The sequence below is a fragment of the Pongo abelii genome, chromosome 13 (genome assembly GCF_028885655.2).
Source record: "Pongo abelii isolate AG06213 chromosome 13, NHGRI_mPonAbe1-v2.0_pri, whole genome shotgun sequence".
NCBI lineage: Eukaryota > Metazoa > Chordata > Mammalia > Primates > Hominidae > Pongo > Pongo abelii.
The window spans coordinates 124586657-124595887 of NC_071998.2; the positions used below are offsets into that span (position 1 = coordinate 124586657).

At 59.5% G+C, this 9231-nt stretch overlaps 1 pseudogene; it reads right to left on the reverse strand.

Moving 5' to 3' along the window:
- Positions 1-3116: 3116 nt before the first annotated feature.
- On the reverse strand, positions 3117-8901 carry LOC112134966 (lipocalin-1-like; annotated as a pseudogene).
- Between the last annotated feature and the right edge of the window lie 330 nt (positions 8902-9231).

Genomic DNA, 9231 nt, shown 5'->3' on the forward strand with positions numbered 1-9231 from the left:
TCAGCATGGAAACAGTACACTCAGGATCAAAGAGCACTCAGCACAGAAGGTCTGTGGGTAAAGAGAAAACACCCTCTCCGTTCCTTTATCACATGTGGGACTGCTTCAAGCAAGCTCTGCAGTGCTGTGTTGCGGCGTCTCCAGCATATGTAGATGTGATGCGCGTCAGCAATGACATGAGGGAGAGCACCTGTGCTGTCACAAGGTCTGTGACATGAGGCAGAGCGGGGAGGATGCACCTGTGCGGTCACAAGGCCTGTGACATGAGGCAGAGCGGGGAGGACGCACCTGTGCTGTCACAAGGCCTGTGACATGAGGCAGAGCGGGGAGGACGCACCTGTGCCATCACAAGGTCTTCATGTTTTAAGTAAATGACGCAGTGCTCGCTCCAAGTCCACTGTGAATAAGGATGCCATTGTCACCCCTAGAGCAGACACTTTTAAAATAATGCAGAGAGGGATAATGAAAAAGCTGACACATGAATTGAGATGAAATTGAGAGGAACAGAGCCGTTAGGGCTGATGGGTTGCCCTTTGACCTTCCGTAACATCTTCCAAGGCGCTCTCTGGTCCTCTTTCTTCACCACTTTCTTCACAGCCCACTTTCTTCCCCACCAGTCCTCCAGGGACACCTCCTCTGCAGATGGCCCGTCCGCACCAGACCCTGTGCCTCCCTAAGAGGTTGATTATAGTCCAGCGCCTTCCAAACTCCCTTTCCAGCTCCCGTGCAGTCACGCTCTGGTCCACATGAGAGTTCTCATTATCGCTGCACGTAGCGAGGGGTGCTCCCTTCTGGGGTGCATGCAGGTGGGGTGTCTGTCTTCTTCTATCACTGCTGCCCCATCATCCTCTCCTCTCTGCACAGTCGCCCAGTCTGTCCCTGGGCCTGGGCTCTGGCACTGGCCCTGCGGGAGAGGGGGTTCTGGTTTCCTCGTGGAGGTTGTGTGGAGCACGCGGAACTTTATGAGCTACGGGTGCTCGTATGGGCTCTTTGCATTCATCTGTGTGGCGTCTGAAGACTGGTGCAGAGACTCGCGCACCTGAGATGGGCGTGCTGGCCGGCATGGTCACATCTGCCTGCTGCAGGTGACACCCTCTACAGCCGTGTCACCCCTGGAGCCCAGCAGATGGGAGATGGAGCTGGGCTTGGGTGGCATCTGCTATGAGTGAGAACCTCAGACACCTCATAAGAACCAAGATTCATCTTGAGATGCAGAAAGTGGAGCCCAAGTGGAATCGGGTTTCTTTTATTTTTTATCGTATTTTTTGATACAGGGTCTTGCTCTGTCCCCCAGGCTGGAGTGACATGATCATAGCTCATTGCAGCCTCGACCTCCTGGGCTCAAGCAATCCTCCCACCTCAGCTTCCCGAGTATCTGGGATTATAGGTGTGCACCAGCAAGCCTGGCTAATTTTTTTTTTTTTTGGTAGAGATGGGGTCTCGCTATGTTGCCCAGACTGGTCTCCAACTCCTGGCTTCAAGTGATTCTCTCACCTCAGCCTCCCAAAGTGCTGGAACACAGGCATGAGCCACCATGCCTGGCCAGAATCGAGTTTTTTGTTTTGTTTTGTTTTATTATACTTTAAGTTCTAGGGTACATGTGCACAACGTGCAGGTTTGTTACATATGTATACATGTGCCATGTTGGTGTGCTGTACCCATTAACTCCTCATTTACATTAGGTATAGCTCCTAATGCTATCCCTCCCCCATCCCCCCACGCCACAACAGGCCCTGGTGTGTGATGTTCCACACCCTGTGTCCAAGTGTTCTCATTGTTCAATTCCCACCTATGAGTGACAACATGGGGTGTTTGGTTTTTTGTCCTTGCGATAGTTTGCTGAGAATGATGGTTTCCAGCTTCATCCATGTCCCTGCAAAAGACATGAACTCATCCTTTTTTATGGCTGCAGAGTATTCCATGGTGTATATGTGCCACATTTTCTTAATCCAGTCTATCATTGTTGGACATTTGGGTTGGTTCCAAATCTTTGCTATTGTGAGTAGTGCCGCAATAAACATATGTGTGCATGTGTCTTTATAGTTTTTTTTTAAATGCAGTCTTGACCCATCGCTGAGGCCCTCGTTAGGGGCCGGCCCCTTCCTGAGCAGCTGATTGGTCCACACAGCAGCCCTGCCCTAATCAGACGGCCCCACTGGAGGGCCACTCCCCACCAGCCCTCATTGCCCCAAGGCCAGGTACCAGACAACCAGGGACAGCCCCTATGCCCTGGAGCAGAGAAATGACTCATGTTAGCTGTCTACAGGCAGCTGGTCACCTGCTAGCCTTTCCACTCCCTCCCCTGAGCTCCGCAGGCTACTGTCCTGTCCCGGGCGCAAGCCACCCCGTGTGGCCCTGCTGGGCAGCCGCCCTCTCCTGCGGAGCAGCAAGTCACTAAGAGTCTGCCTCTCCTCGCTCCCAGCATCACTGTGCAATGCTGCGCCATCAAAAGAAACTTTAAATCCTACAAACCGCCAGCGTCAGGAAAGGCGCCTGCGCCAGGTGGGACCTCTGGTGGCTGTCCCCAAGCTGGGAACTTGCTGTCCCAAACCTACCCAGGCACAGAGAGGGACAGCGTGGAGCCAGGCTCTGGGGGCAGTGCTGGTGTGGTTCCCCGGGGGACAGGACTGGCTTCCCCAGGGAGCTCAAGCCCGAGCCACACCCTGCCTGGAGCTGCTGTCCCCTCCCCCCACGTCCAGCCTCACGGACTCAGCATCAGTGCTGAGGGCACTGGTGGCCCTGCCCAATCCACTCTGGGTGGCAGCTGCACTTGGTCCCAGGCCTTCCGGTCTTACTTGTGCAGGACCGAGGAGCAGAGCCCGGCCGCCCCCCCGCCCCCGCCAAAGCCTGAGCTCAGTGGGTAGCTGACCTGCAGGAAGCACCCCGGGACCTTCAGGCCGAGCCACCAGCACACACACCCCTGCCAGGCCCCTCCCACCATTGGCCTGCGGCACCCACAACGGAGAACTGGGTCCAGGCTGGTTCCCTGTCCTTCCTCCCATTTCCCACCCCTCCCTGCACCCAGCCAGCACCAGCCCCCCCATTGAGGGACCCCACAGACAGGTGGAGTCAATGGGAACTGCTGAAGCTCTTTATGGAGAACCAGGAGAGGGGGTGCAGAACGGGGGAAAGACAGGGGGTGGTAGGAATGGGTGCGGCCGGCAGGGTTCTGCAGGGGTGGGGAGCTTTTTCCATGTCCCTGTGAATGACGGAGGTGCTGGATGGTGCTGTCCGTGGGCTCCTGAGGAGCCAAGGTGTCCCCTGCCCTGGAAAGGGGGGGAGGGTAAGGCCACAACAGAGAGGGTGGGAGGGGGATGCGACGTGGGGGTGCATGCGGGCTCTCAGGTGCTGCAGTGTGGGGGCACATGTGAGCTCTCAGGGGCTATGGTGTGGGGGTGCATGCGGGCTCTCAGGTGCTGCAGTGTGGGGGCACATGTGAGCTCTCAGGGGCTATGGTGTGGGGGTGCATGCGGGCTCTCAGGTGCTGCAGTGTGGGGGCACATGTGAGCTCTCAGGGGCTATGGTGTGGGGGTGCATGCGGGCTCTCAGGTGCTGCAGTGTGGGGGCACATGTGAGCTCTCAGGGGCTATGGTGTGGGGGGCACATGTGGGCTCTAGGGGGCTGTAGGGTGGAGGCACATGCTGGCTCTCAGGGGCTATGGTGTGGGGGGCACACGCTGGGCCAGGCTCTCGGGGGCTGTGGGGTGGGCGCACATGCAGGTTCTCAGGGACTAGGGTGTGGGGGCACGTGTGGGCTCTCAGGGGCTATGATGGGGGGGGTCACACACCGAGCTCTCTGGCTGCAGGTGCGGGCTCCAGCCTCCAGATTGGAGTAGATGGAGCAGGGATCCCCCACACAGGCTGCCCACAGAGCTCCCTGCTGAGTGAAGAGGCATTGGGGCGACTGCAGGCCAAGGGGAGGGTACGGGAAGGACAGCGATGCTGTCCGGGATTCTGGCTCTACCCACACCTGGGCAGGTGACCTTGGGTGAGTCTCCAAACTCTGGTCCCCTCGTGCAGCCAGCAAGGGGCCCATCTAACACAGCGAGCACAGGCACGCCTGCCACTTTGCTGAATCTTTGAGCAGCTCCTTGGGTAAGCAGAGTCACAAGGATGGCTAAGGGTGAGGGGTGCTGAGGAGGAACCTGAATCTCCCGCCTGCTCCTGCCCACGGGGCTGCAGGGTAGACACCGTCTCCGCCGGCAGCCAGCAAAGGTGGGCTCAGCACTGTGGGCTTCTCAGCTTCCCAGGAGTCACGCCCAGGGCAAGAGTGCAGGCTGATGCCCAAGTGTGGGCAGCTCAGGAGCAGAGCTCCCACCTGCTTGGCTTAGGTGGGGCATCTCCTACCCAGGTAGGAGTGCGGTGGGTGGGAGAGACCCCATGGCCTCTTGAAGTGCCACTGAGCCCCAGGGCTGGATTTTCTCAAATGTCCTCTAAAGTTGTTCACTCACCCTAATCGCTCCATGGAGAGCAGGTTTCTGCAGGAAAAGGAAGCACAGGCGAGTCAGGAGACCCCAGGAATGAAGTCAGGACCGGGGCCCCTCATCAGCCACCAGCTCCACCACCCCAGGAAGGACAAAGCCAGAATTAGACACAGCGCAGTTACACGCCTGTGCAATGCGGCTCTGCTGACGTCCCCATGCGGGCACATGGGGGGCTCTGCAGGGCCATGCGTCCTACCGCTCTGCCTGGGGATGAGGATGCTCTCCGTGCTGAGTCCGCGGGCTCCTGCAGCTATCTCAGAGTCCTCCAAGGCTTCCAGGTTGTTCTCGGGGTCTCTGCCTGTGGGTGCCAGGATGAGATGTGGGTGCTCGAGGCAGCACTGGGCAGACGGCACCCCGTCCCAGTCTGGAGGCCTGAGCTGGGCTGGGGAAGGGGACCTCACCCACCGTGGGGGGACTTGAACCCAGAGGCCCTCAGGTTGGCAAAGTGGGACCAGGGTGCCGTGCACGGCTGAGAAGGCTCCCGCGGCAGCAGAACTGGGAGAACGGGAAGGGCTCTCCATCCATCCCCGAGCATCTCCCTGAGTGAGGATGGACGGCAGGACAGGCCCGCCCTGGAGGAAGCGCCTCTCCCCTCGGGGGCACCAGGGCACTGCCTGTCCCATTCCTCTGTCATTCGCACACCGCTGGCTCCACGGAGAACTCAGGAGCCTTCACGGGCCTCGTCCTCCGACGGGGATGGCACTGATGCGCCACTGTCTGTGGGAGCCACTGCGTCCAGAATTCAACCCCGGGAGCTGGAACGTTCTTTCCATGCAGACTCCTGCTCACATCCCCATTCCTCTCCCCGGCTGGACACCCCACAGGAACGCGCTCAAGGATGACACTGCAGGGAGCGGCCCCGGGGGAGGGCCTGGCCCACTCTGGGACACGTGTGACCTTTGAGCCCCTGTGCTGACAGCCGTGGCTCCTTCCTGCCTCTGCTGCAGAGACCGAGGCCGGGGCATCCCAAATCCTGAACTCCAGGGTGGGAACTGGGGCCTTTATCAGGAAAACTCATGCTAAAGAAACTGCAGTGGGTTCCTGGGTCCCAGTGGCTTCTCCCATGGGGAAGAGGGTGCAGAGGCCGAGGGAGGAGGGAGGGCGGGTGGAGGCATGGGTTGCAGAGTGGGGGTGCGGGACCCACCCAAGAGCTTCACCCCTCGGACCGGCTTCCCGTGCAGCTCTCCCTCACTGTAAAAGATGTAGTGGTCCTTCACGTGTGACCTGATGATGTATGCCACGTGCTTGCCCCCATCTGCAGACGGACAGCAGCACAGTCCTGAATTAGCCACCGGGGCCTTCAGAGAGGATCCCGGGACAGCGTGCGTTGCCAGGCCCAGCAAGCCCCGCAGCTCCTGCACCCTCCCAGCCTCCCAGAGCTCCCCGACCCAGGTTCCCCACCGGGCCTGAGCCCCAGGCCATGGGACCCTCACTTCCCAGGAACCTGATGCACCCGAGAGGCGGCCACATCCCAAACCAGTGAGTCACGGGGGGTTCCTCTGGGTATGAGGTCTGCGGAGGTGGGAGTTGGGGTGCAGTCCCCCGCAGCCAAATACGACTCTGCTCCTGGCCCTGCCAGAGCCACAGCCAGGGCTACAGGGAAAGCCCAGAGGGTCCGCCCAGGGACAAACCCGTCACACCTGGTGTTTGGGGTCAGGTGTTCACATTTCTAATGCAAATTGACCAGTGGGAGAGTAGAGTGGGCTTTTAGTGGAGTCGGGGCAGCAGGCCAAAAGGCCACCCCAAAAAGGCACTGGCTGCCCCCCCACATCCAGCGTGTGTTTGAGTTCAGGCTCTGGCTCAGGCTCCGGGACTCACTGGCCGTGTATTTCCCAGCTCGCCAGTTTTCTCCAGGACGACCTTCACCTCCTGGCACCGGCCACTTATCCTGGAAAACAGAAGCAAAGTGGCCCTGGCCTGTGCCTCCCCCGGCCCTGGAGCAGCCACACTGCAATGCCCTGCAAAGGTGGCCCTGAGTCTGCCACAGGCCCATGGAGGAAGGTGCTTCTCTGCATCTCAGACCCAGGCACCAGCGGCCCCTCCGGGTCACACGTGGCAGTTCCCGGGGTCTCCCAAGGTGGCCAGAAGCTCTGCACCGCTCCTCCTGGTGGCTGCCTTCCCAACCCCCCCGCCCCCAACACATTTCCTGCCAGAGGCACCTGGGCTGCCTGGTTTGCAGGCAGTGTCTGTGGCATGGGCCTGAGCCTCATCCCGCCAGCTGCATTTTTCCTTTTGGAGACATTCAGGGGCAAGCCCCATATCCATCATCATCTGGCCCAGAGAGGGAAAGGTTCAGTGAGGGGCTTTTGGGGAAAAAAAAAAAATCAGGGTCATTGCCAGGGTCAGTGACTTCCTAAGATTCAGCCCCCAGGACCGGAGCACAGGCACTGCATGCCACTCAGGAGGGAGCCACGCGGGTGAAATCACACAGGTGAAAAGTCAAGACGTGAGCCACGCGGGTGAACTCACACAGGTGGGAAGTCACAGACGTGAGCCACGCGGGTGAACTCACACAGGTGGGAAGTCACAGACGTGAGCCACGCGAGTGAAATCACACAGGTGGGAAGTCACAGACGTGAGCCACGCGGGTGAACTCACACAGGTGGGAAGTCACAGACGTGAGCCACGCGGGTGAAATCACACAGGTGGGAAGTCACAGATGTGAGCCACGCGGGTGAGAGCCGCACAGGTGAGAGCCGCACAGGTGAGCGCTACACAGGGACTTCAAGGGGGTCTTCTCCATGGTATCCTATGTCCCCTCTTGGTCATTCTGCAGGCCCCATCCCTGCACTTCTCCAAAGCAGAAATTTACTGCCCGGACTACAAGTCCAGAGTCTGCAAGCCCTGCCTGCTGGCTCTGACTCTGATGGGGGGTAAACACCTTTTCCCAAAGGGGCCTGCACAGCACCAGACATTTCCTAGTCGGAGGAGGTGGTGGGCGGTGCCCAGCACTGCCCCTGATAGCTCACAGGGGCCTCTACTCCCTCAGGCCCCCTCCAGCCGAGGCACCTCACTGGCACAGTTTGCCCTCAAGCATTGCCTGAGCAAGCGGGGCTGAGAGAGGCCTCCCAGTAGGTCTGCCCACCTCCCCAGCACCAGAGCTCTCCTGGGTGGGGAAAGGGAAGGCCCTAGACCAGGTTGCAGGCTGCCCAGCGGCTGGCAGACACTCACGGCATGGTGACTTTGGCTTCCAGTTTGCCCCCTTCCAGGGTCGTGAGGGTCACTGGTGTCACGGATTCCAGATTCATCTCAGGGAGCTCCCTGTCCACCGTCATGTCCTTCAGATACCACGTCCCTGACACCTGGAGAAAGTTCCTCTCTATCAGGCTCAGGCCGACAGCTCCAGAGCCTCCCCCTTCCCTGGCCTGCAGCCCCCAGACTCTACCGCACCCCAAGGGCTGAAGACGGGGAACATTCCCCAATCTAATCCACCCAGAAAACACCCAGCACCCTCGCCAGGTCCACCGGAAGGTGGCTCCAGCCCTCGCAAGTTGGCCAGGACCACAGGAGCCCTCACCCCCAGGAGAGAAGTGAAATCAGCCAGACCCCCACCCTCCCAGCCCTGCCCTTCTGCACCCTGGCCCCCCCAGACCAGACTCCTGCTGTCCCATCTCACCATCCTTCAGGGCAGGGCTTTAATGCCCAACCTGAAAATGAGGGTCTCCTTGGATGGGGGAGGGATGGGGTCTCCATCCAGCAGTCTCAGCCTCGCTCTGTGGCCCCCTCCAGCCCACCCTCCCCATCCAAGCCTCACATCCTGAATCTCCTTGTCTGAGGCCAGGAGGTGGTGGGCCTGTAGGACAGCAATGAGGCCGAGGCTGACAGCCAGGAGCAGGGGCTTCATCTCTGGGGTCTGAGTCCACGGCTGCTTGACAGGTCGCTTGCTGGGGCTGGGAGAGGCTGTACCACTCCCACAGCCGCCCTTTATACCTCTGGGCTCAGGATCCCCCGGGCACCTGGCACAGGTGACTGACCAATCCCTTCCTGGTTGTAAACCATGGCCAGTTCTGCAATGGAGCAGGTAACGTGCCATTGTTATTGGAAGCTGGTGAATAACAGCTTGTTAATCCCAGAGAATCACCTGGACAGGACCAGGTCCAGAGGAGCGGGTTTGCAGATTTCACCTGAAGGAAAACTGAAGGGAGTGAAGGGCGTGCAGGCCACCTGGGGGACGTGTGCGGCAGTAACAGGCGCCCTCCAGCCATCCCACACGCGCTGACGTGCACACCACCAAGGGGGTTTGGGGTTGGAGTCCGAGGGCCGTGGGCTTGGGGCTCGGCTGAGCTTCCTGCATCTCTGGGCAAGTTACTTGGCCTAAGATTCATCACGAAAAAAAAGGGACCCTCCTGTGTGAACACGATACCATGTGCATTTAAAGAGGGTGTCCACACTCCTGAGCAAGGCGTGCAATAAGGACCCTCTCTGCTCCACACACAGAGCAGCAATAGGTCAGACAGAAGACCAAGACAGGTGTGTGTGTGCGTATGCATGTGTGTACATATATACATGCACACACACGCACAAACACACACACACTCACACAGACACACACACTCACACACACACACTCACACACACAAACACACACACACATCAAACCAGGAATGGACGAGAACGGCAGGCTGGTGATGGGGCAGAGGCAGGGGCCTGTCAGCTCCAGGTCCCAAGGCAGGCAGAGAGGGCCTGTGTCCAGCTCCTGGGAGTGATGGGAGGGGCTTCCCTGACTCCAGAAAGGAGGCTGAGAAACC